Source organism: Ambystoma mexicanum, chromosome 11 (genome assembly GCF_040938575.1).
Source record: "Ambystoma mexicanum isolate Mex_15411 chromosome 11, UKY_AmexF1_1, whole genome shotgun sequence".
In the NCBI taxonomy this organism is placed as follows: Eukaryota; Metazoa; Chordata; class Amphibia; order Caudata; family Ambystomatidae; genus Ambystoma; species Ambystoma mexicanum.
In genome coordinates, this window is record NC_090934.1 from 21,345,571 (window position 1) to 21,373,311 (window position 27,741).

Sequence of the window (27,741 nt, forward strand, 5' to 3'; positions counted from 1 at the left end):
CTCAGATTTTTTAGGAGGGGTGAACCAGTTGTTCAGGTGGCTCTGTGGTTTGCTGTTTCTGAGCTTGAGTGGTGCGATGTCATCAAGGGTTTTGTTCATGATGTTGTTAAATTCTTCCACTAGGCTGTTAGGGTTAAGGTTATCAGGTAAAGCGTCCAAGGTGGGCATGATGCCAGGGAGTAGTTTGTCTAGTGTCAGGTTTTTTTTGTTTCTGGTAAGTGCGGGTGGTGCACACAGTTGTTGCAGTTTAGGGGTGACGGTGTCCAGACGGTCGCCATACAACCATCTACTACCATCATGGGCTGGTACCACCTTCCACTGCCATGTGGGTCTCTTTTCCTCCATCGACCTGTCTAATGTTACTCCTTCCTTCAACTCCACTTCAGATCTATTTTCCACAATCCTCTTTGCTCTTGTCTCCTACTATCACTCCACTCCTGGATTTACTTCCTCCTGCCTTTCCCCTGTTCCTACTACCACCTTTTGCTCCACTCCACTCCTAGGTTTACTTCCTCCCTCTTTCCCTCCTTTGTCCCCCCTTTTACTCTCACCACTTTCTTCATCTCCTGCTCTCTCCTGCTGCCCCTTCTCCCACTCCCCTAGGCAGCACTCTAAAGTCTCTGCAGCACCTCTCCAGCAGTGTTCCCTCTCCAGCCTTATACAAACAGGTCCTAGCTGCTGCTGTCAGCCACCTCATTGGAATGGGCTGCCTGGCTTATATAGTAACATCCTCCTCCCCTGGATTTTAACTAAGGCTGATGGTCTGCAGCTGTTATCCTAAAGGATGTGAGGATTGGGCTTAGCTAGGCGCCCTCAATTCCTGAAGGTCAGAATGAGACTGAAGGGGCTCGGCAAACCATGTAAGATCCCTGGTGGACATTTTAAAGCGGTGTGCATGGAGAGGCTGAACAAGCCGTTTGTGTGGAGGCTAGCTTGTTGTTGGAAAGTGTGTTATAGGGGCTACAAAGATGCTCATGTTGCTCTCAGTGTATTGAAGTGGGAGAATGGAAGAACAGGCTCCCGTCCTTCACCTCTCGCGCTTGGCCTAGAGGGTCACGGCCCAGACACCCGCCGCGAGAAGAGTTTGTCCATTTACCAGACGACCAGGTACCCTGGTACAGGAACATACGGATGTGTCCACCTGCCTGCCCAACAGCCCGCACTGGCCATGCCGACCCCTGCGGCTCGGATCAGCTAGACTAAAAACCACACGTCGTTAGAGATGCCATGACGACCTAGACAACGGGAAGCACATCTGTACAAGTATACACACTTAACATTTCCACACCAATCTACACGAAGAACATACTCAGTGCTCTGACGTAGGCGACAGGCATATTCACGGACGTGCATCTTTATTATTTTTACATAGGCTTTCAGAATGCAGAAACGCAAGATGCATCATGAACTCATCTATAACGCTTGCTCACGCTTCCCTTGAAACCCGTTACCACCATGAGAGGTATAATGGAAACACGATACTGGTCATGGAAATGTATGCTACTATAATCTAAAGCACCTATGAACCAAACAGACTACTTAAGCACCAGGCCCGAGTAGGCCGCAAACAAGAGCTCCCGTGGACATTAACAAAGCAAGAGTCAGGTTGCTGATCCTGCAGAAAGAACCCGATGGAGCAACCAGCCAAGGTCGCAATGTTGCAAGCCCACATCCAAGAACAAATCATCAAAGGCACGATGTTGCAACCTCGCACTCCGCGTACCAACGTTAAAGTCATATCTACAAATTAAACCAGACACACAGTGGAAAAGCAATATTAATTGTGCAGAATTCTGCCTCAAACACGGTCCCGCCTCACGTGACCAAGCCGAATCTGACGAGATGCCAAAACCCAGGAGAGAAAAGGCGTCTGGGTCCCTCACTACGAGACACAGGCCGAGACACTTGAAAGGCTCAATGGACACCTGCTACAGTGGGAGCGGTCAGCCTTCCACCTATGAATAAATCCTCACATTGTCTGCACGTACCCATATTGAAACATTGTTGCAAACACAGGTACACCGAGAGCTGGGAACAACGGTGGTCCCAGGCTGGGGAGCTCACGGATGCACCAATCAGAACATGGGGCTCTTATCTCAGACGTCAGTAACATTAGCCAATCCTCAGGAGCCTTCATGTAACAATTCTTATGTATCCAATTATAGGGACAACCCAGATATACCACCTGACTACACCTTGTCCACTAATATCATTCTCTATATGTGTACTATACTAACCCTACCACTCGAGCAACCAATTAAGAGTGGCGATAGGTTTTTTGTTAACTTTCTGAAGTGACGCAAGTAGCGCGTCATAATGCAGTAAAAAGGGCCTGCGAGCCCCACGATTATGTGTGTGTCAGGACGGACGCGTACGCTCCTTGACCCATCCCTGCCGTTTTGTGTAAATAAACAGCAGAGTCGCCTTGCTCCTTGTGTGTGTCTCATACTCTATCTCATCTGGGATATACGGGAGGAGTTGGGGCCTCCCTGCCCGGAGGTCTGCGGACGGCCCGGCCGACCCCGGCAGAATTTCCCCCCGACAAGTTGGAGGCACTGCTGAGATCTGTTTAAGATCAACTTTTATTTTTAGTTTTTCCAGGCACTCCCGTTGCGAGGAGGCCCGGCGGCGCGGCCCCCTCTGCCGTTGCCCCCTTCTGAGGACTACAGGACCATCGCGGAGCCGCGAGAAGACCGGACAGCGCAATCCGGATATTGGCCCTCGGGAGCCGGTTGAGAAGTATCCCGCCCGCGGTCGGCGAGTGTCCAGACGTGGTCCAGACGAGGGGAGGTGGCGAGCCGCTTGGAGGGTGCACGCAGTCGAGTGGCCCTGCATCGAGAGAACTTGGTGAGCATGACACGCACAACAAGCAATGCGAAATTGTGAGGGAGGGGGAGGAAGTAAATAAGGGAGGTATTGTAGAGATGTGCGGCGAAGGTTTAACTGAGTGTTGCTAATGGAATGAATGGTAGGAAAACGAGTGCGAGAACAGTCGGCTAACGTTACGCGAAAGAGGGGGGCGGGGCACGAAAACATCACGTGCAGCCGCTCGTAACAGTCAGCTAACGTTACGCGAAAGAGGGGGGCGGGGCACGAAAACATCACGTGCAGCCGCTCGTAAGACCCTGATGGTCTAAATTGCGACTAAGTGTGAGGGTGGGTGTGTGTGGTTTCCTACGACTTGACATTTATTGATCAATGAGTAGATGAGGTTCCCTATTGTTCGAGCAAGAAACTCGATAGGTAGATGACGTTTCCCTGTGGGCGGTAGCTAGTTACATAGTTGCCCAAAACGGAAGATAATTGGCTGGTTAAGCCCTCCTGTTGAGGGGCGTATCACACGCGAGGCGACGCAGCGTGCGCAGTCCGGTTATATTATTGATGAGATTACCTTGTTCCAGGAGAGACAGGAAGACAGCTGTAGGGTTAGCGGGGTAGATTGCAAGTGTATTTTGAACTTAAAAAACATAACAAGAATATACCAGTAGCTCGAAGAAATCGGTGACGTCACCAGTAGGGATTTAATAGGATATCGCGAGCACAAGGAATTTTGGGTTTGAGAGTGGTGGGGAAGAGAAGCATGATAAAGGAGCTGGTACGGAGATAAACTATAAACCAGTGGATCGAAAAAAAAAAAGGGGAAAGGGGCGTGGCTGCGCACGGAGAACGCCGGCCACGGCAAGTGTAAACGGGGGGAGGAGAACGGAGAAACAGGACGACTGTATAAGATCATCGTAAGGGGTACGCAGCCGCAGGGGGCTGCGTGCGCTTCGGCCGCAGGGGGCCGTAGGGGAAGGAATATAATATAACATCATATTTATTATTATTGCATAATTTGTCAAAAGGAGTGTCGAAAGTCCCCACACTTGCGGGGCGAGGTAAGCAATACAAGGTTGTATATCGTAAACTGCTAGTAAGGGGAAGGGTAACAAGGGGAGTGAATTTATGTCATACGGGAGAGGGTCGGGAGGGTGGGGGAACACCCTCACTACCCCACTACAGCACATATGCACCACACTGCCACCACATAGGGAGAAGTTAATTAAGTACAGCATAGAGTGGACCCAGGGGACAGATAACAAAATGTTAACACCATGGCCGCCTAATGGTAGTTTCGATCCATATGCCCAACATTCACTACTGAACCATCTGCACAATACATACAAGGGGAAGAAGTTGGCAAACCATGTGGAGGTGTTTAACTTATGGAGGATGTTCCAGGGGTCTCGACCAGGACCAAATGGAATGTTCACTATGGGGGAAACACCGGAAGAAAAGGAGATTAAGAAAGAAGGAACGGGTGGGGAAAAGGAGTGCGAAAGCACAAAGAATACGGGGAACGAAAGACAGGGAGGAGAAAAGATTGATAAATCAGACGACATAAAAAAGGAACCGAGCAATGGGATACCCATAACACCGGGAGTGAAAACAGAGGGAGGAGGGTTGTACCCTTTAAGAGAATTAGGAGAAATAGCAGGACAGTTAAGGGCGGCTGAAGGATACTCAAACCCGGCATACAGCCCTCCACCATATGTGGCTCATGGGAAGATACCAATGGGGGACAGGAGGATTAGAGAAGAGCAGACTGCAGAGATAGGAAACGATGAGTGGATAGCTGCACAGATATTGTTGAAATTACGAGGCTCACTAACTGGAGAAGGAAGGGAGGCGGTAAGGAGAACAAACGAGGATAGTGCCAGAGAGAGTGAAATGAGGGGAGAGGAGCTACTACGGCAGAAGGAAGAGATTTTGGAGGAAAGATTAGCAGAACTAAGGGATGAGCAGAATGAACTGATCAAACAACTTGAGCGGGAGGAAAGAGAGAGAGTGAGGAAAAGGAAAGAAGGTAAGGACGAATTGGAAAAATTAAGGGAACGAAGTGAGGAACAAAAGAGAGAAGCTGAAAGGGTAAAAGGAGCAGCAGATAGGGTATCAAGAGTAGTGCTGAGAGAGAAGAAGAAGGAAGAAGAAGAAAAGGAAAAAGAAATGGAAATATGGAGGAGGAGGATAATATCAGAGGCAACTAAGAAATATGAAGAGGGGAAGGTAATAGAGAGTATAGTAGAAAGAGAAAGGGTGAAATGGGAAAGGAAGAAAGAGGATGAAAGGATATTGGAACAGATGAGCAACGAAGTAATGGAGGAGTTGAAAAGGAAAAGGGAGGAAAATAGTAGGGAAATGGAGGAGAGGAGTGAAGGAGGAAGAGAAGAGAGGGGTTGGGAGAGTGAAAGATGGGGAGATGTATATAAAAGTAGAGAGGTAGCAACAACATCAGCACAAAGGGGAACAGTTGGTAACAACGGAAAGGGAGAAAGAGACCTAATAGACTTAAAAACAGTAACAATAAAAGGAAAAAAGGCAGAGTGGGGGGTGCCATTTATGAATGATTTTTGCAGTGAGGAGGAAGGAGGAGTGGAGAAGGATGGAAGGAAGAGTGAAAGGGAAAGCTTAGATAAACTATACCTTACTAGAACAAACATAGATTCGCCCTGGATGAGTAGAAGATGGGAGGAGCTGGAGAGAAGTAAGGAGGAAGTGAAAAGAATAGGGGAAACACAAACCAATGAAACCACGCCACCCACATCACCATCGCACCCTCCCACGTCACGCCCTACATGTTCAACTACCGCGCGCTCTCTGCACAGAATAAAGCTCGCGCCCTTCATGAATGAATTTACACCTTATGCATGTCGGCTTAGGGACCTCCCTAGTCGCAGGCAAGACAGACAAATAAACATACCCATATTGAACACAGGAAATGATGAAAAAAGGGGAAAGGAAGAAGAGGGAGGTAGGAGCAGAGGTAGTAAGGAAGAATTTGAAGTAGTAAAAGAAATGGGGGAAGAGGAGGGGTGTGAAGACTCAACATTATGGAGCGTAAAGGGTGACACAAGACAGAATTTAATGCCACTGCTGGAGAGAGGAGGGGTTAGACCACAGTATGTACCTTGGAAACATACGGATAAGGAAAATATAAAATGTAGGCTCCCATCACTAAGTGGAGGTGCGGGTAAGTGGATATATGAAATGGAAAAACACACCGCAGGACAGAAACTAGCAGTAGGAGATGTGAAGGGCCTGTTAATATCAATATTAGGGGATAGAGCGGATGACATTTGGAAAAGAGCGGGATTCCATGGGGTAACAATAACGAACACATCGCATGATGGGGCACCATTTGCAAACTGCAGACATGCGCTATGGCAGGCACTGAGAGTGCAGTACCCAGACACATCAGACATAGGAGCCATTACTTCCCGTAAGATGGGTGAAAATGAGGGCCCTGTTGATTATATCCAGGATGTTCAAGAGAAGTGGCGCATGGAAACTAGAGAACAATGGGACAAAACACCAGCCATATTTTATCATATACTAGTACAAGGGCTCCCAGAAGGAGTTCAAAAACAACTAAAGAAAGTAGTGGGGATGGAAGCAAAACCATGGCCAGAAATACAACTGACTATAGTACATCACTGCAGAACATGGCAAGGAAAAATGAAACAAAAGGAAGAGGATAGGAAAACAGAAGAGGCCAAATTAGTACAGAAAAAACTTACTAAATACACAATGGAAGGGGCACTAATAACTACGCCCACACCAATGGCCCAAAGCCCAACGCAAGTAGTGGCTGCACAAGATCCCGCACAAATAACGCCTCCACAAGGTGTAATACAGCAAGTGCCGCCTCTGCAATTACACGCACCAAACATGGGAGGAGGGTACCCAATGCAAGGAACTGGGTATTATAGTTATAACAGAGGGAGAGGAGGGTTTATGAGGGGGAGAGGATATGGATATAATACCCAACAACAGGCTGGGGGACTAAGAAATAACTACCCCACAGGGCAACCCGTATACCAGGACAACACAGGGAGCTTCCCATGGCAAAACAGGGAACCACCCGTGTGTTGGAGCTGCGGACTATTAGGACACATGTCACGTACATGTAGGGTCAGGCCAGGAACACCAGCATGGAATGAACAAGCACAACCTAGGACATTACAAGAACAGCAGGGCATACAACAACAGCAGACGTCACAAAAAGGGAGTGACCCACAACAACAAACAACACAACAGCCACAAACCTATTCACTGCCACAACAACAAATAACACAGTACCTGCCACCGCCACAACAACAAGTAGCGTTAATACAACCACCACCCCAAAATGAACGAACACAATTGGGTGGGGTGACGGTGTTGGGACACAACCCTTACACAGGGAATGGCCAATCATTGTACCCCCAATAGGCCAGCCCACAGACGGCCTTGGTGTGTCCCATCCTGTCAGTAACACCTAATAGTGCGGAGGAACCACGCATAGAGGTAACGATAGGTGACAAAAAATTATCATTTCTTGTTGACACCGGGGCAACCCGGTCTTGCATAAGGGAAGGTAAATTTAAGATGTCAGGCGAAGCCATGAACACCCAAGGATTTTCTGGGGCTAAAGGGTTGGTTCCATTTACTGATAATGTTCCCTTATCTATTGGAGATTATGATCTGTCAGTTCCACTCTTGTATTATAGTGCCTCACCAGTAAATATACTGGGGAGGGACATAATGAACAGGTTGAACATGACGATCTCCTTTACAGAGGATGGCATAATTTGCTCTACTCCAGGGATTAACATGATCGCAGCACGACAGATTTTGCAAGCATACTGTGGACAGACAGCGATTAGGGCGGAGCCAGTAGATGGCGAGATATTCCAATATGGCACTGACATGGCATTTGCATGGATGCCAGGGATAGAAGGGAAAATATGGAGGAGACCAGCAGCCTATCTATTCCGACCAGAAACACCAGTTAATGAACTAGAAGGGAAGGTGTTTGTAGTGGACATTGAGAGCATTATTGCAACAGCTGATTATGTTGCTGTGCACGCCCAAGATAAAGAAGGGAGAGCATGGAGGGCGGTGATAGCACTAGCAGAAGGATGTAGGCTGACCCAGGTGTCAGATGAAGAGCTGTTCTCAGAAGAAAAGGAAGAAAATGAAATGGTGTTCATGATGAGTGTAGAAATGTGGCTAAGAGTGGCTCACAAACAAGTAGCACAGAAAATTGCAATGGCACTTGAGGCACCCGCAGGCACCCCAGTCCCATTTTTTAAGGAGGATATGTCAAAGGTGCCCAAATCATTATGGACTATTAGCCCTTATGACGTGGGATGCATAAAAAGCATAGGGGGTGTAAGGATAAAATTGAAAAAAGGTGCCATACTACCAAGAGTTAAACAGTACCCATTGTCAAAAGAGGCAGATGAGGGCATATATGAAACCATAACGGCCCTTATAAACAATGGCATATTGGTCCCCTCAGAATCACCATGTAACACAGCTGTGTACCCGGTGCGCAAGGCTAAAGGGGGGTCTTGGCGCTTCATACAGGACCTCAGACCCTTGAACAACATAGTAGAAGCAGAGTATCCAGTAACAGCAAACCCAGCCACAATATTGTGTGGCATTCCAGCAGAAGCATCACGATTTACAGTGATTGACCTTAAAAATGCTTTCTTCTCAATACCATTACACCCAGACTCACAAGATTTGACAAGCTTCACTTACCGAAATACAAAGTGGAAACATACCAGATTACCACAGGGGTATTGTGAATCACCCTCAATTTTCAATAGAGTAATACAGATGGATTTGGGTAACGTTGAGGTGGATTTGATTACAGCTCATACATAGGACCCCTGCTTGAGGGTTTGAAGGAAGCAAATAAAGGGGAGAAAAAGTTGGGATGGACTATGGAAATGAGGGAGGCATTTGACGAATTAAAAGACGCGATATCAACTGCTCCAGTACTTGCATCCCCAGACTATGAGCGGCGCTTCTTTATATTTTCACATTGCGACTCAGCAGTGATGAAAGCAGTATTGGCCCAAAAAACTAGCATGGGCTATAAACCAGTAGCATTTTACAGCGGTCACTTAGACCCTATAATGTTAGGCCACTTCTCTTGTGAACAAGGTCTTGCTGCAGCTGCTTTTGCAGTAGAAAAAGCATCAGCAATAACTATGGGGTGTCCAACTACACTATTTGTGGAACATGCACTATTTGCGATATTGAATAAACCTAAGTCCACATTAACGACACAGAGGGCATCAGGTTATGAGATTATTTTGTCTAAAGCTGAACTGGCAATTGTTAGATGTAGCACGGTTAACCCTGCAAGGTTCCTAGCAGAAGTAATTGAAGAGGGAGATTACGCCCACGACTGCACCCAAGTAACTGAAATATACTCATGTACTAGGAAAGTTGAAGAAAACGCACTAGAGGGAGGTGAGCTTTTGTTTATTGATGGGTCATCAACTATTGATCAAGGAGATGGGATACGAAGGACTGGGGCAGCAGTAGTAAAAATGATGGAGGCGCCGGTGTGTGTGGCTATGAAGTGTGTACAATTACCACAGCATTACTCTGCTCAAGCGGCGGAACTCGTTGCACTAATATTGGCATTAAAGGAAAGTTTTAATAAAAGAGTAACTATATATTCCGACAGTGCATATGTTACATCCACTGTCCACTCAGGGCTATCAAAATGGAGAAGGAGAGGGTTTAGGAGAGCTGATGGCACTCCAGTACAACATGCCCTCTTGTTGGCTGAACTAATTGAAGTAATAAACGACCCCCAAGAACTAGCCCTAGTAAAATGCACCGCACACACCAATGGAGAAGACTACGTTTCAAAAGGAAATGCAGCAGCAGACGCACATGCGAAATATGCTGCATATTTTGGTGAGATATGGAACCCCACAGACTCACAGAGAGGGAGAGGGAGGGGAATAGCGAGGGAGATGTTAATAAGAGAAGGGTACACCCATCTCCCAGCCACACAGATTATGGAGCTACAAGCGGCTGCACCAATGGCCGAAAAAGAAGTATGGGTGAAAAGAGGATGCACAATGTCACCAACCGACGCACTATGGCGCCAGGGTGGCACTGGGAAGGTTGTAATACCGTTGGCACTGTTAAATACCGCCTTAAGCCAATTACATCACCCTGCCCATACAGGCAAGGAAATAATTGCAGCACGAATTAGAGAAGATTGGTTTTGTCCCGAGTTAACCTCCCATGTGTCAAATTTTATCAGCAATTGCCTCACATGTCAACAGTTTACGGCCGGTCATACTCTAAAAGTGATAAGAGGTACAATACCCCGGCCAGAAGGACCTTTTCGGCACCTTCACATTGACTATGTTGATATGATCAACATCTGTCAAGGCAATAGGTATATGATTGTAGTAGTATGTCCATTTTCTAGGTGGATTGAAGCAGGGCCCTGTTCACACCCTGATGCGTTTAGAGCAGCCAAATTCATAGTAAGGGAGGTCTTCCCCAGGTGGGGAGTGTGCGAGGTGTTAAGATCAGACAACGGCCCCCATTTCGCAAATGAAATGTTCCAGCATATTACATCCCTGCTGAACATTAAACACAAATTTGCATGTGCATACCACCCACAGGCTAATGGTGTATGTGAACGCCTGAATGGCCTATTGAAGGAGGCAATTGCTAAAATACAACAAACAACAAAGAAAAGTTGGTTGTATTGCCTTCCGTTAGCATTGTTTGAACTTAGAAACAGGCCAGGGTCCGACCACCACCTCACCCCTCACGAAGTGGTTACTGGACGTCAAATGCGCCTTCCCCTAACACCAACGTCAAGGGCATTCACCGATAACGAAAGTTCAGCGAATGTGTTAGGAGATGAAATGTATCAATATGTGTCTTCTTTGATTACTAGTGTTGTGTTTGTGTCTCAACAGCTCGAGCGCACACGGGGCGGGTCTACCAGCAATCAAGAAAAAGACGAAAGTACGGAATTGGGAAAGGAGAACTCGTGCAAACTTGCCAAAGGTGACCACGTACTACTTCGCAATTTCAATAGAAGGTGGCACGAGAAGAGGTTCACTGGCCCCCATCTGGTAGAGGACGTATCAACAAGAGCAGTAAAACTAAAGGATAAGCGTGCCTGGAACCACCTACATGACGTAAAGATCTACAAACTGCAGACCCGTCCCAGCGCCAACGACAGGTCCATTGGAAGAACAGCAACAACATCGCCGACAGCGGAAGAAAGTTCCACCACAGACAACGACCCAATTGTTCCCTCGGAGACAATAACTGACGAAGAAGGGGGTGACCCCCATACTGCCCACCCCATGATCACTCGCTCAAAGAGTAAAAATACTTCCGCCATCTGAGCGCAAACCCCCCCCCCATTGACTGCTAAGTACAGTTGTAACTAAAATTGAAGGACATTGCTTGCACCAATACACATGTAAACACGTGAATGTTCTCTTTTTCTCTCGCACATACAGGAACTGCGTAATATTGTATTGTTAAGAAAAGCTAATTAACAAGTTCAGTGTGCAGGTGTAGATGGTGCTGCCAGACGATAACTACCCAGAAGAATTGTCACACCAATTTGTATACGAAATAAAGAGGCCAACATACTTAAAAAGGAGAAGGGTACGTGTATACTACACAGCCTTCCTCCTGGCCATAGAATATTACATGCCCCACCTCCGCCCATACTTGCCGGTCCTAAGAGACCCATCACTTAGAGTAGCGTGGGAGCAGCTCTTCGCCTGGGCACTGAATGACCACTTGATAGGGAGAGCTTAAAGGAAACAAAACTAACATTTAATAACGAGCACTTTTGAGAATTTACTTGAAGGGATACTTTCATTTCCCTGATTCATTTCAGGCTTTCTGGTTGGGCGAGATGGACATTGTGGGAGATGCAGTCCATGTAAGGGTGATTTGCCTGTACAAATTCCATGTTTGCGCACTGAGACAGGTTTCTTGATGTCTTCGCTGACTTCATTTTGGCAGGTTTCCAGTCTCCACATTGCTTAATTCCACTACTCCGGTCCCGGTTATGCTTGTTCTTGAAGAGCACTATGGGAAATGTATTTTTCTCTTGCTGGCTTGGCTAGGAAACCAGCTCCCTGAGTCGCCTGGCTTGAGGTCGCCATACAAAGTTCTAGATATGGAATATTGTCGCACGCAACCCGGTCATGGGGTCAAATCGCAATCTGCAGGAGCACAGCTTCACATACATATCCTTACTGAGACCACTTTAAGCATATAAATGACATGCAGGCTCTCACAGCATCAAAATACATGTTTACTGAGTCCTCTTTAAGCATTTGCGGGGATGCAGAAACAGTTCAAACTTGCACTCGTATTAGTTCAGAACAGTCAATAGCATAGTTCAGGGGCCGGCAAAGCCACACCCGGGGCACCTGGGGCCACATCGGCTTAGTCACTTGATGTTAGGGCAGGCAGCGAAAAATGGATAGCAGGGCGTCTAGGCTGCACCACATTCAGGTTCCGCCAGGCGGGAATGTCTCTGTATGCTGACAGGGCATGGAGTGGCAGCATGTTACTCACCCCCCCTTCTAGGCCGCACAAGCACCTTCTCAGTGGAGGGTGGCGCCAAGGTCAGTACCGGCATGATGGTAGGCCAGCTTTGGAGAGGCAGCACCCTGCAGCAACCAGGCTCCCCAGGCAGGAGTCACATCCTTGTGGCGGCAGGGAGTGGGGCAGCAAGACAGTGGTGGCAGGGTGTCTGGGCCAAATTCCCCCAGGCAGGGGGTCTTGCGGTTATCTTTCTGACCTGGTGGTCTTCCCACGACAGCAGGAGGCCGCCTCAGCCTCTCCTTCCTCTAGCAGGAGATGTCCACTTACTCTCCCCAAGGCAGGAGTCAATGCACTTGATGAGGCTGTGGTCCTGGTGGGGCCAAGCTTCCCTTCCCTGGCAGGAATGCCTCTGGATGTTGATAGGGCCTTGTTGTGGCAGTGTTGTAGTAGAGAGCTTTCACGAGACAGAAGGAGTATTGCCAGCACCAATAAACATTTCTTCTTAATTTCTCACATGCTCACCAAGACTGGAGGATTCATGAATACTGCCCAGAACATAACTCAATCTTTCAAACTTCTTTCTTGCCATCCTTTTGCCGTCTTTACGGCTTGCATTCTCCTCACCAGATGTTTGAGTGGAATTCGAGGATAGTGAGAGTCAGAAAGTATAAGCTGTTGCAAAAACATTGGGCCTCATTACGAGGTCGGAGGTAAACGCATCCGGTCCGGCACCCGTGAATGGGCAATTACCGGGCTATTCTGGCCCAGCCAGACCCAGTAATTGCCCTTTCGCGGATGCGGGCCCGGTACATCCCCATTCCCATTTTAGCCAGATAGGGCTCAATGGGAATGGGGACGTCGGATGCACCGGCACCGTTAATAACGGTGCCGGTGCATCCGACTTGCTGTGCTCGCGGGTGCCGCTCTGCCTGCCAGGTCAGACGTGGCAGGCTGACAGACACCCATGAGCACAGCTCAGAGTATGGCGGTATGGTAGCAATGTTGCCGGTAGCACTACGGCACTGTTGTTGCCTTACTGCCATACTTATAATGAGGCCCATTAAGTAGTTGTCAGTTGACACTCAGGAGTTTTCTGCTTTGTTTGCAGGGACGTAATACTCCTCACTGGTATGCAGTGGCATTTGAAAACCTGTATCTTCCTGTTCATAGCATGACATTTGAATGCCTATGTGCACTGGGACAGCAAGATTGTCCATGGGAATTGAGGTGCCTTGCGTGCAGGAACTACATTACCCAGCTTGAATATGACTTGGTGGGCCACCTTGTCGTGCACATGCTGGGGCACTTCCATAATCAAGCCTTTCCCAAGCTCAGCAGCATGTTGCTTCTTTCCATTCATCTCCCAGATCCAAAATGCAGAGCAAACACCATTCAGAGTTCTTTATTTTCATCCTGAGCCGGTAGACTTCGCCATGTTTATGCTATTCTCGAGCACACAGCAAGGGAAGCACTCACCTACGCTGGCAGTGGTATGCTAAGCCTCCAATGTGGGTTGGGAGGCAGGAAGTGCCAGAACGATCTGTGGTTCTGCTGTCAGAGCCACCCCAGGTCCTGATGGACAAGAAAGTGTTCCTGTTACTTCATAGTCAGACTCGAGCCCCTGATTATCTGGATACTGGGGATAAGTCTTGCCCGCTGTCTGATTTCAGTTCTCCTTCACCACCAACCTGTGTAGCACCAGTCCATTCTCTGTGTGCAGCTTACTTGACATCTTCAGCCTGTGCCTAGTTTCACTTGCTGCTATCAAGCAACCGCAGCAACACGAAAAGTGACACGGGACGCCTGCAGAAAATAAATCGCAGGAGGCTCGCCCTGAAACCACGCTGCTCTCCTCTCCACATTGACCATCCAATACCGTCAGCAGACGGAGACGCTCATCTACCTGTACAATACAGTGGGCCTCATTACACGGTAGGCGGTGGACCAAGGTGCTATTAGCACCTTGGTCCATGCCGGTAAAATACCGGCACCGCCTTGGCGGAAAGGGGATTTACCGCCCCATTCCAAGGTTGGAGGGGCGGTAAATCCCCTTTCCGCCATTGCCCTTCCCCATTCCCATTTCTGCCCCATAGGGCTCCATGGAAATGGGGAAGGCGCTAATTACGGCACCGCAATTTTGCGGTGCCGTAATTAGCTCCGAGGTCCCTTAGCGGGTTGGATATTAACGCCTGCAAGAAGCAGGCGTTAAATCCTCCAACCCGCAAAGGGACCTCGTAGTACGGCGGTAAGGGTTAACGGTCACCGTTGCCATTAACGGTGACCGTTAACCCTTACCGCCGTCCGTGTAATGAGGCCCAGTGACTTGGAATGTGAACCACGACACTTTAAAACAACGGTCCCGAAGAAGATGGTTGAATCTTGAATACCATTGAAACCGGTCGACCAACAGATTATGAGGGGTCTCATGATCACTTTGATATCCCATATAAGTAAAAGGGATACAACATATTCTAATTATAACTGTACTCACTGCTTATGAGCACTTTTTACTGGTCCATTTTCATGGGCATTTGGTTTTAAGATATTTTCAAGTACAACCAATTGTGTTTTGGCATAGTTGATACCTGTGGGTGAATAAATCATTTAAAATAGTCCCAGGGTCACAAGTATACACTGTTCTCCTCCAGTCAGTCAGCTATTACCGACAGGATCTAAAATGCAGTCCTGTTTGAGTCATAATAGCCGATTGGTTGTTTCTCGAGTTTTTTTTAACTCTAACAGTAGTTGGCACTTTCCATTGGTAGAGATTAGGGACAGTTTTCTCTTCCACTATCCCTGTTAGATAGGCGGTGCACCACACACCATCTAGGGCCAGGCACTCCTGTCAGGGACAGGGTGTTCTTCCGTCAGGGACAGCTAGGACATTGTTGCTCTATTACAATACTGTGACATTTTTAGTCATTGTTCATTTCTTCTCCCGATTGTCAGGAGTAGGCCTCTCTCCCACTATGCAGGATTCTCAAATCTAGCTGTTTTTAGACTTATACACAAACTGCATTGTTAGGTCGCTGTGTTTAGTCTTGTACACAAATTGTATTGTTGGGTTTAGGCCTCTCTACCACTGTACGGGATTCCCAGATCTGGCTGTGTTTGGTCTTGTACACAAACTGCATTGTGGGCAGCTGTTTAGTCTTGTGCACAGGTTGGATAGTTGATTAGCTGTGTTTGGTCTTATACACAAAGTGCATTGTTGAGGTGCAGTGTTTAGTCTTGTACATGAATTGCTTTGTTTGGAGTGGGACTCTCTCCAACTGTACAGGATTCCAGATCTGGCTGCGTTTAGTCTTGTACACAATCTGCATTGTTAGGTAGCTTGTTTCAGTCTTGTACACTAATTGCATTGCTGGCTAGTTGTACTTAGCCTTGTACACAAGCCTTCTACACAAATTGCATTGTTGGGTTTAGGCATCTCTATCACTGTACGGGATTCCCAGATCTGGCTGTGTTTGGTCTTGTACACAAACTGCATTGTAGGCAGCTGTTTAGTCTTGTGCACAGGTTGCATAGTTTATTAGCTGTGTTTGGTCTTGTACACAAATTGCATTGTTGGGAGTGGGACTCTCTCCCAATGTACAGGATTTCAGATCTGGCAGTGTTTAGTCTTGTACACAATCTGCATTGCTGGCTAGTTGTGCTTAGCCCTGTACACAAGCCTTGTACACAAATTGCATTTCTGGGTGTGGCCTCTCCCCCACTGCTGCGGGACCCGTGGGTCTAGCTGTGGTCAGTCTTATACACAAACTGCATTGTTAGTTATCTGTGCTTAGTCTTGTACACAAATTGCACTGAGGGACAGTTGTACTTAGCCTGGGATATCAAATTGATTTGCTAGGAAGTTGTGTTTTAGTCCTGTACACAAATTGCACTGTTAGGTGTTTGGCCTCCCTCCCACTATATGGGACTCTGAAATCTAACTGTGTTTAATCCTCTACACAAACTGCTTGGTGGGTAGCTGTGTTTATTCCTGTACACAAACTGCATTGCTAGGTAGGTGGTGTTCATACACAAAAGGTAGTCCTGTTCTTCCTTGCACTCAACCCATTTCGTGAAGTTTAGGCCTCCATCCGTAACAGTCATCGAGGCACCATGTCATTCACTTGGCACAAGCATGCAGCTCCCTGGTGCAACCCTAGCCCCATTGAGACCCACGGCATTTGCTCTATACCTTCACTACTACACAGCCCACCACCTTCCCACAGCACACATCCAACTGGCATCCCTCACTCCCCTCCTTTCCCCCGTACCAACCTTACCCTCCCGCTTCAAACTGTCACCCTCTCCCCTACTGGTAGATCCCGCTCTGCACAATTAAGAGCAGCAAGATGGAGGGAAGGATCAGATAGCTCCCACCCACAGAACACACAATCCCTGACACAGCCCACTAACATTCCCCACAACCAACTACAGACAACTCCCATCTCCCACTTCCCCTCACTTAGCGCAGCAAGACAAGCTCTGGCCAACACTCCACTTACCAGAGAACCACCCACCTTCTCGCACACTCCCATGACTGCACACAATGCAAGGAAAGGAGGAGACCCCAGACACCTATGCCCCCCCAGCATCTCCCACACAGTTCTCAACCACCTCCACCTCAATATAGGAGCAAAACTTCACCGCCCGCACCCAACCCAGTCCCAACTCTCTTCCCCTCCTTCCCCTGTCCACCCACTCCAACTACCCCCTCATCCTCACACTCCATCTCCCCCCCTTCCAATCGCCCCTCACTGCCTTTCCCTACATCAGACCCCTCCCTTCCCCCAAACATCACCCTCCCTCGACCCACAAAGGCGTTCCTCCAAATATCCTGCACCCTCATCAACGCCAGGTCAGTTTCCAAAAACAAACTCCACATCTACGACCTCATCACAGAAGAAAAGCCACACATCGTCTTCATTACTGAGACCTGTTTCTCGGATGACTACCAACCCCTCGCGCACAACTTCCCACCTGGTTACACTCTCACTTTCGCAACAGATCCCATATGGGAGGTGGGCTGGCAATATTACAAAAAGACCAATTTAAATTATTAACCATGGACATCTCCACCAGCACCACAGAGTACGAATCCCTCCTGGTAAAACTCCAACTTGCACCAGTCACCTCACACAGCTTCCTACTCATCTATAGACCCCCTGGCTATAACAAAAACTTTGCAGACTCATTTGGTGAAGCTCTGGCCGCCAACCTCATCCAACATCCAACTCTCATTATCCTAGGAGATGTCAACATATGGTGAGACTCATCATCAAACCCCATGACCAGGTCACTTACAGACAGTCTAGACCAGGGGTCTCCAACCTTTACGTTAGCTAGAGCTACTTGTAGTGGAGGCCAACAGTGGAGAGCTACTAGCGGGCGATATCAGGGTGGGGATATTTATAAACCTCAGAATTTTTACCAATTTTATTTTGGCTCCATTAGTTCCCCTCTTTAAACAGATGGAATAACAAATCCCTTCACAAATATATTAAGAACTTCAAAAACCTCTATGTTGAATTATTATTTATTAGTAGCTGCCTCAAAAAGACAGATATTTGTTGGACTTCCACACAAATATCCTGTAATTTTTGTGCCCCTTCCTTTGCGTTTTATGCAGGCTTTCTACATGCTAGGCACACTATTGTTTTCCAAATGTGCATTTCACACTTCCATAAAAAAAAAAGCAATTTCCAAATTGAAAAATGCTGCTTGCGTTCACGAGTTTTCTTTGAAATGTTTTTTTTGTCAGACACCACACATACTCCGTTATTTGCTGGTATGATAGCTCAGCGGGTTGAGCGCTCGCTGCTGCGATCTGAGCGTGATCTGCAGGTCGTAGGTTAAAGTCCCAGCAAGGCCAACTCATCCTTTCATCCTTCTGAGGTCGATAAATGAGTACCAATTTCAGTTGGGTGATATTGCATGTAAATATGTGCTCTGTAAAGCGCTTTGGATTAAGGCGCTATATAAATAACACACCATTATTATTTGTGTGCCCCTCTGTGTTTTAGCACAAGTTATATTTATAAAGATTTTAAATGCTTGTCAAACTGGTTGATCACAAATAAATGCTTCTGTTATGCTGACAGCAGTTTTTAGAAAATTAAACTGTGGGTTCATGGGTGCCAACTTTTGATTTTCACTACAGGGGCAGAAATATCCCCACCTCAGCCCTGAATATAAGCAAGCAACCAGCCCAACCCATACCCTGGCCAAACACATTGTATAGCACTTTTTTTTATAAGGCATTTCAAAAAGTCATACAATTAACAACCTGTAGTTTTGAATATATAACATCTCAGCATCGGTCTGTCAACCTGCTGAGCTACCCTGGTAGGCTTCTACTGTACAGCGTGTCTATGGATCGCTTAATGTACTAAGAGTGGGTGTACCTGTGTCATGGAAGTGATTTAAAGTGGAAATGTACAATGTGGAATTTGGAAAGAAGCCACATAAAAGAAATTGCACCATTTTTTAAATATTATTTTGAACATTTCCCAGGCGAGTGGCAGTGCTACTGTGATATTTACATTGCGTGGTCACAATGATCCTGATCCTGCCCCAGCCCCTCCAACATCTCTGGCAAACAAGAGCAGATTGCTTAAGCAAGACTGTCGTGGGGGCGCACAAGGCCAACTGTGGTACTACAGGCGGACTGCAGAAGCATAACGTGATACTGACACTTGTCAGTGGATTTCCAAGCAGCTCCATGTGGCACAGCAGCCAAGCTCCCCGCCCGCAATTGGGAGGACCAGGGTTCGGATCCGGAACACGCAAAACGCACCATTAAATAATATAATTTAGGATAAATGTTTATTTTTCGGTAACTTCAGGCGGGCGACTGAAAAGGCTCAGGCGAGCTACTAGTCGCCCGCGATCGACTGTTTGGCGACCTCTGGTCTAGACCCACTCAATCTGAAACATCACACATCCACTCCCACCCACACGAGAGGCCACACTCTGGATGCAATTTTCAGCACCTCAAACATATCCACCCAACCCCCGCGCCCACTGTCATGATCTGATCACTCAGCACTCTATTTCACCATATCGTTCAACACTGTGGTCAGCGGCCAACACCCAAGACGTCCTCCACAAACTGCCCGCCCAACTTTCCCTTTATGGCACAAAGTGGTAATCACCCCTGATCTTGAACTCTCACTGCGCAACTCCCTCACCTCACTCCTAGCGGAATGGTCACCGGCAATTGACTCCTTCGATTTTGGCTTACCAGTGCCCTCCAACCCCTCACCCTGTCAAAACGTACCTCACAGAGATGTGGACCTTCGCCGAGCTGGTTCACCCCCAATCTCAAACCCCTGAAAAACTCTCAAGCACTGCCTGGAATAGACCTGGGGAGCCAACCCTTCAGTCCAAAACAAAAATGCCCTAGCAAGGACAACCAGAACCTACAGATCAGAAATCAGAAAAAGTAAGAAATCATTCTATGGGAACCGATTCCAAAATGCCTGCAACCCAAGTAAGAAACTACATAAAATCGTAGCAGAATTCAAATCACCTTCATGTTCCCGCCTGACCATCCCAAGCTCCCAAGCCTTATGCAACACCCTCTCGCTTCACTTCGACAGCGCCGCCAATGAAAGACACAACGCCATCATCGCCAAATTAAACCACCAGCGCCCACCCACCCGCAGCACACCACTCAAACCCCACCCCAATCTCAAACTTCTTTCGACTCTATCTCCCCAATCACACATAAAGAATTCCTGTCACTGTTAGCGGCCAGCCGCCTGTCAGGATCTCCGAAAGACCCGTGCCCACCCACATTGTGCAGGTAAAGTAGCACACGCAATCCTTAACCACTCCCTCACCGCAGGATCCTTCGCAAAAGCCTTAAAAACATCCTACACCAAACCCATTCTCAAAAAAACTACGCTTGACCCACTCCTTCCCCAAAACTACTGAACTATCTCCAATACACGTTTCATCACCAAGCTGACCGTGCGGCCTACAAAGAGCTTGGCCAATTTGCTGAATCCAATAAAATCCTAGATATAGCACAATCAGGTTTCAGACCAATAAGGGGAACAGAAGCATCCCTAGTCTCCATCTGGGATGACCTAAAAAGAACACAGACGGCTGTGCGGTTCTCATCCTTCTCGACCTGTCAGCAGCCTTCGATACCATTGACCACATGATTCAACTAGACAGACTTCAAACACTAGGAATCAAAAAAGCACCGCCCTATCGTGGATCTCTTCCTTAATCTGTAACTGGTCGCAAATCATGCACCTCGACCAATTCACTTCCATATCACGTCCAGTCTGCAAAGGTGCTCCCCAAGGAGCATCCACGTCACTGCTAATCTTCAATTTCTACATACAACCCATCCCCGCAATCATCCGTTCGTACAACCTTACATGCTACAACTATGCAAATGATACCCAGATCATCCGCAAAATCCCAAATTCCGAAGGATCCGGCAGCCCGGACCTATCATCGTGCCTCTCTGATATCGCTCACTGCATCACGACCAACCACCTCATCCTCAACCCTGGGAAAACCGAAATCCTACTCTGCAGGAAAAAAATCCCTCATTCCCCAACCAATCCCCTGGCCCAAATCACTAGGACAAGCACCAGTACCTTCAAACATGGTCAAAAACCTTGGATGCAAATTCGACTCAGAGATATCCCTCACCAAACACACCACCAGCTTATCCAAAACCTGTTTCTTTCACTTCACTCATCCTCAGGCAGATTTTCCCCTACCTCACCTATCCCCACCGCTTCTCGGCTATCAACTCCATCATCCTCTCTCACCTGCACTACGCAAACTGCCTCTACCTAGGAGCCCCCGCATCCCAACTACAGAAACTCCAAAGAATCCAAAATGCAGCAGCACGCCTACTCATTAACCTTCCTGCCAGAGAACACATCAGCCCTACCCTGACAGTCCTCCACTGGCTGCCTATTGCTCGATGCACCACCTTCAAAGCCACGTGCATCACCCATCGTGCAATCCACAAAACTGGCCCTGAATTCCTACAAGACAAAATTGTCCCTTACCAACCCAATAGGAACCTCAGATCTCACAATGCATTTTGCCTATTGATCCCACTGTATAACTCCATAAGACTTTGCGGCTCCTCCTTCTCTGTCCAAGCACCAACTATCTGGAATTCCATCCCCTTACACATTTGCAACATCGATAACCACATGAAATTCAGGAAGGCCCATAAAACCTGGCTCTTCCCAATACTCTAAGCCACTGCACCCCTTGAATACTCCACTAATAAACTCCTCCGCTTTGGATCATAACTCAGGGGTCGGCAGCTCTCGCAGCGGTCCACACTACCACACACCGCTCAACAACACTGCCTGCCAACCAGAACCTGCCAACCAGAACCAGCAGCTTTCGTTGTGGCTTTCCTGATCCACCATCAACGCACCCACAACAACTTTCCAACCCATAAGCACCTGAAATAAGTCAGCTACTTTCATTGTGGCCACACTCGTTTCACACTCACCCCAAATCCCCACCCACCAGTCCACTGGAGAGACAACTAACAATGAGATAAGTGGCCCTGGCCAGCACACACACATCATCAACCGTCCACTGACACTGTTAACCCGCAGCACGCATCCTCTGGGAAGCTCCCCACACTAGCAATCCTCAATCCCCCACCATAAACCTATTCCCCAAGATAGGTACAACAAGCCATTGATGACAGTTACATTATAGATATCTACCATACAATAGGGGTCATTAGGACCCTGGAAGTAGCCATGCCACTATTTGCGGCATGGCTACCCCCATTCCGGGTACCGGGTCCGGGTTCCTGGAATGGGGAAATACCAGGCCATTCCGACCTTGGAGGGCCCGGTATTTCCCCATTCCAGGAACCCAGACCCTGTACATCCCCCATTCCCATTAGAACCCCCATTGGGCTCAATGGGAATGGGGAGGATGCAAACAACGGGCCCGTTGTTTGCATCCTGGTCTGCTCGCAGGACCCACTAAGTACGCCTGGTTTTACCAGGTGTCCTTACCGGGTCCCGCAAGCAAACCTCGTAATGCGGCGGTAGGGGGTTAACGGGGCCGGCAGCTCCACTGGCCCCGCCTAGGCCCCCCCTCCACCACACAAATCAAGGGGTAGCTCCCTCCTCTTGTTCGTTATATATGGGGACCTCCTGCACCGCAAAACCTGAGTCGCCGGCCCACCATAGAGGATTCCCAATTTAGGTTCAGCCTCCTCCTTGACTCACTATACGACGAATCACCCGGGCCTCTCCCCCTTTACAGAATTCCCCAAATCTAGGTGTTGCCTCGACCTGGGTTCACCATATGTTTACACCTTTTGCACTGTGTAACATAGGCCTTTACCCCACTGTACAGGATCCTCTAATCTAGGTTTGGACTCCGTCTCTGCCTATTATACTCTGATACCGGCAACAGTATGAAACCTAGACCCATCGCTACAGGACTCTCAATTTCTGGACCCAGACTTATAAGCAATCTCGCAGGCGGCAGGCACGGCCAAACAACCATGCACTATAGAACATGTCTACGGCTAAGCAAATCCGACCTAGTTTCCACACAGAACCGTCCAGACAAACACCTTACGTACCCAAACACTGCTGCCACTAGCATACAGCGACCACCCCTCGAAATGAACCGGTATAGCTGGCCTCATATAGACTCTCTTGACAATTGCAATCTATCTCTAACCCTGACCTCTACTGGGCTGCTTCGTCAAGCCTTGCCAGCCACCCAAGTCTTAGATTGGCAAACATGAACACACACATTTAAGTTAATCCCCTAGAATCTCGAACCACTCGGACTGCGGTCACCAAGGGCGTTCCAACTAAGGAAAAAGCGTATTGAGGCCACACAAGTGGGGAAAGAGCGCTATATTAATAACAAAATACAAATACAAAATGCAATGGCTATTTTGAAACAGGCAGGGAAGATGCCCGATGCAAGAAAGAGGAGTTTGAACAGCTAAGAGGTGACAAGGCCTTTATTGTTTGGGGGGAGCAAAACAGTCAAATGAGGCACAAGACTGGTTTGCACACAAGATAATGGGCAATCGTTCAACGGGTTATGTCAGGCAGAATGCACAAAGTGCGGGAGAGACACCATGCCTGTATGCTCCAGCATTCTCTCACTTTGCCCGGGACTATCTCTCTTGCTCTGTTGTCTCTTAGAATACATCTTGGTTTAAATCAACCAATACCTGGCACCTCTCACCCACCGCATAGCTGCTCTCTGCTCCACTTTCAGTACTATGCGTATGACACTCAGCTCGCTTTCAGGCTCCCCTCAGCCGCCTCTTCTCCCTCTCTCATCCCAGATTGTCCGCAATCCATGAGTGGTATGCCGCCAATGAACTCTGCCTTAATGCCAGTAAGACAGAGATCCTGCTTGTTGGCTCACCAGCACCTTCCTTTCCTGTCACTCTCTGGTTGCCCACTCTGGGGCCTCTTTCTGCTCCCACCTGTGAGGCTAAGAACCTTGGGGTCATCTTCGACTCCACACTCAACTCACATCTTTGAGGTCTTTAAGAAGTCAAACTACCAGCTGCACCACCTCAGAGGTATTCTTCCTTTCCTCACTTTCCCCCAGAAGCTCACTGTCTGTAGAGCTCTGGTTCTCTCTAGGCTGGACTACTGCAACATCCTCTTCCTAAATCTACCTGCCTCTACTCTCTGTCCTCTACAACTCTTCCAGAATAGGACTGCAAGACTTGTCCTTGGCCTCAAGCCTAGGGATCGTATCTCTCCAGCTCTGAAAACTCTCCATTGGCTCCCAGTGGCAAGTTCAAGACCCTCTGCATTGTCCACAAGTCTTTCTGGGGGCTGGGACTGCAATACCTTCAAACTCTCTCTACAAAAATACCTTCCTACTCTAGCTCTTCGCTCCTCCACCTCCAACTCATTGAGGGTCAGTCGCTTCTCCAAGCAATGAGTTGGGGGCAGATCTCTATTTCTTTGGCTGGTGCCTCTCTCTGAAACAGCCTCCCGGCCTGTCTGAACCTGGAGCAGAACCATCTCTGGTCCCGGAAGCACCTCACGACCGTTGTCTTTGCTTCTGCTTTCTGTCTTCCTCTCCCCTGCAGATCTCCTGTCTGACACTTGCACTGGTCACCTGGCTACCCTCTGAATTCAGGCCCAGGTCACTGCCCGTCCAGCTGCATACCCGCACTGCTTCCTGGCACTCCCTGCACTTGTGGTCTATAGCTGTAACCCTACAGTCCCCTTTCCTGCACTTCTAGACACCTGTTGTCTGCGCTTCTCACACTCGCACTTGCCACCTGTTGGCTGCACTACTTGTTATGTTGATTCCTTGTCCTGCACTTGTCCATCCTCGCATACCCCCTCCACTGGCACTTCTCCCCTCTCCTCTCCCCTCCCCTGCACTTGTGCGATCTCAATGTCACCAGGCCTAGTAAGATTGTTGTATTTTTAGTATTTTTCTTATTTTGTCCTCCCGCTGTTGTATTTTTTGTATTTTTCTTTTTTGTCCTCCCTCTTTTGCCCTCCCTTGCCTTGTCGCGCCTTGAAACACTTGTGTATAGGTGTGTTATAAATGCCATATCATATAATTTCATATCATAAATGCTTATGTGGGTATGACTTGTAATGTACTGATAAGGTGTGATATAATAAAGTACTAAAATGTTTGTAAGAAAAACTAAAACAATTTCAAAATTCCAGCTGGTCAGATAGCACAGTGACTTAAGCGCTGGCCCCTGATATCTGTGCGCAGCCTGCTGTGGCAGGTTCGAATCACGGCTTGGTCAACTCGCCTTTTATCCCTCCAAGGTTGATAAATTGAGCACCACTCTGTGGGATAATGTCTTCTGTTATTTCAGCGCTCTGAGACCTATGGGTGTGTAGCACTATATAAGAAATAAATAATTATAGGGTTCGAAATAGCCAGAAGCTTAGAAGCTATTTAGCACCCAGTAACAGCCAAAGAGAGCCTGGTTACCTTGAAACCAAGAGCTACTTCTAACACCCCAGGCAAATGGTGCCATACAAACATTGCTATGTAATATTAACTGTTTGGGTATGTGTATAAAAGAGAATAAAGAACATAGTTAATGGACATTTAAAGCATATTGAATAACATAAAAATAGGCAAAAGGTTAGAGTTTGCATTTTACGCAAAATTTACATTTGCTATGCACCATGTACTAGCTCCTGGTTGCCCCAGTCCTGCCTAACGGGTGATGCCTGATACCCTGGAGCTGCATTTTGCTCCTGGTCAACAAATCCTAATTTCGACCCCTGTTTTTATTAAAAAGAGAACAAAGTGAAATACGATATATATACTTAGTGGTTGATTATTTTGTAATGAGTCATCAATATTCTGTCAAGATTTTTTGAAGTCAATACCTTCTTATGAAAGTTTGCAAGGGAAAAAAGCAGTGGATTTCGGGACTGTGGATATTAATTTATGTATAATCTCAGATTGCGCAATATTTCACAATTAAGATCTGGGTTAACTCCACTATATTAAAAAAGGGAAAAAACCAAGATAATATTCCAAGAATTGTACGCATTACTTTAAGGGATTGTTTGAACCAAAGGGTGCAAGAGGGATACAAAAATACACCAATTGAAAGTGTACACATATCTCGTTTACCTACCACACTTTTGCAAACATTATACTATCACACACACATTCATTCTTGTTGCTAATATTTGCTGAAGGGATTTCGCATGTGTAGGCAAAGCAAACCTAAACAGCTACAGTCCGCCTAATTGTGGGATATCCAAATGCCACATTATTGCAAGGGAACATCTGAAGCTCTGAAGTTTAGCTCAAAACAATCCACAAGTTCCTGTTCACTGCAACCCAGTGTTTGTGAGATAGTTGCATATGGCATAACCATTGAGTGCCTATGCGGTTGAACTGAGATGATTTTGGTTTTTGTGGGAGGGGGGGTGAGAGCCCATTGAAGTGTAGGGGTTTGGTGGGTGAATTGATTCCATGGTGGGGAAGTCATGTCAAGGTGAGGAACTCCTGTCAAAAGCGAGTGAGTTCAGAGGTATGCATAGCGCTCAACCTTTAGTGTCATCAGGGCGGGGGGAAAACAGATTGTTTTAATTGGGCAAGGGAATGTAGTGGTTGTATCCTCCGTTTTAGATGGGTGTGTGGAGATAATGGCAGGTGAATCGGCTGATTACTAGGTGGGTGACCCCGGACAAAAGCGTGTGAGTTCAGAGTTATGCATAGTACTCAACCTTTAGGGTCGTCAGGGAGAGTTAAAAACCTGATTTTATTATTAGGGGGCTGATTGCCCATTGCAGTGGATGGGTGTGTGGTGATACTGGCAGGTGAATCAGCTGATTACTAGGCGGGTGACCCCGTCAAAAGCTTGTGAGTTGAGAGCTATGGTGTGTAGTTGGGTTTCAATGGTGGATGAAGTATAATGCTGTTAAGGCGACCCAATTGAAGGCCATGGTGGGACTATTGGGTGGTGCTCCCATTGAAGCCAATGGAGGTTGCACTTTGGCTGATTATTCTTTGGAAGCCCGTGGGCTTGCTCTGAGGAGTGGCAGGGGATGCCAGGAAGGTATTCAGGGCCTTCCCTCCTTCCCAGACAAAGATTGACTCCCTGTGCTGGCTCCTGCTTGCACACAACGCGCCATGTACCACTCAAGAAGCAAAAGAAACCGTCTAGAGACCTCAGACCGCATTGACCCGGCCGCTGTGCCCCATGGATGTCTCTGATGTCTCTGGTGTCACTGCTGCTGCTGCTGCTTCTGGCCCTGCCCTGCTCTCGCTCCTGCCCTGAGACCCGAGGGCCTCCGCCCACCCTTATATGGCAGCGCGCGCCTCTGACTCACATGCGTCGCCACGGCAACAGGATCCGCCCCCGCACGCGGCGCTCGGCCTTCCGATTGGGCGATCCACGGCTCGTGCCTGCCTCTCAGCGTCCTTGCGCATATCCAGGCGGAGATATTGTAGGCGGGGCCTCCTTCTGAGCAAGCTTTAGGCACGCGCCCCGCCCTTTCAAATAATCCCATTGGGTGATCCGGTCGCTACCCCGCCCTCTTGACGAGCGCAGACGCGGTCCGTGCGCAAAGCTGGCGTGTGGGGTGGAAAAGGGCGGGAAGGGCTGGCACTGAGCACAGGCCGGAAGCGCGCGCAGGAGGGGCTGTTCTGACAGGAATCTGTCAACCCTGGCCAAGGGCACCAACTGCCACACCCAGATGGGCTCGATGAGGTGCGACGGGAAAAATGGGGAAAGGAGCGGGAAGAAGCAGCAACAACGACATCCATGAGGTAGAATGGCTGTTCTGACAGGAATCTGTCAACCCTGGCCAAGGGCACCAACTGCCACTCCCAGATGGGCTCGATGAGGTGCGACGGGAAAAATGGGGAAAG

General features: G+C 48.0%; 1 protein-coding gene across 1 annotated transcript in view; it reads right to left on the minus strand.

Annotated features, from left to right (window-relative positions):
• Positions 1 to 27,149, minus strand: part of LOC138503007 (antizyme inhibitor 2-like) — a 216,363-nt gene extending 189,214 nt beyond the window's left edge. Inside the window, exon 1 of the mRNA XM_069622439.1 lies at positions 27,039 to 27,149. The gene's annotated coding sequence lies outside the window, so the exon portion shown is untranslated. The remainder of the gene's footprint in view (positions 1 to 27,038) is intronic.
• Positions 27,150 to 27,741: the final 592 nt, after the last annotated feature.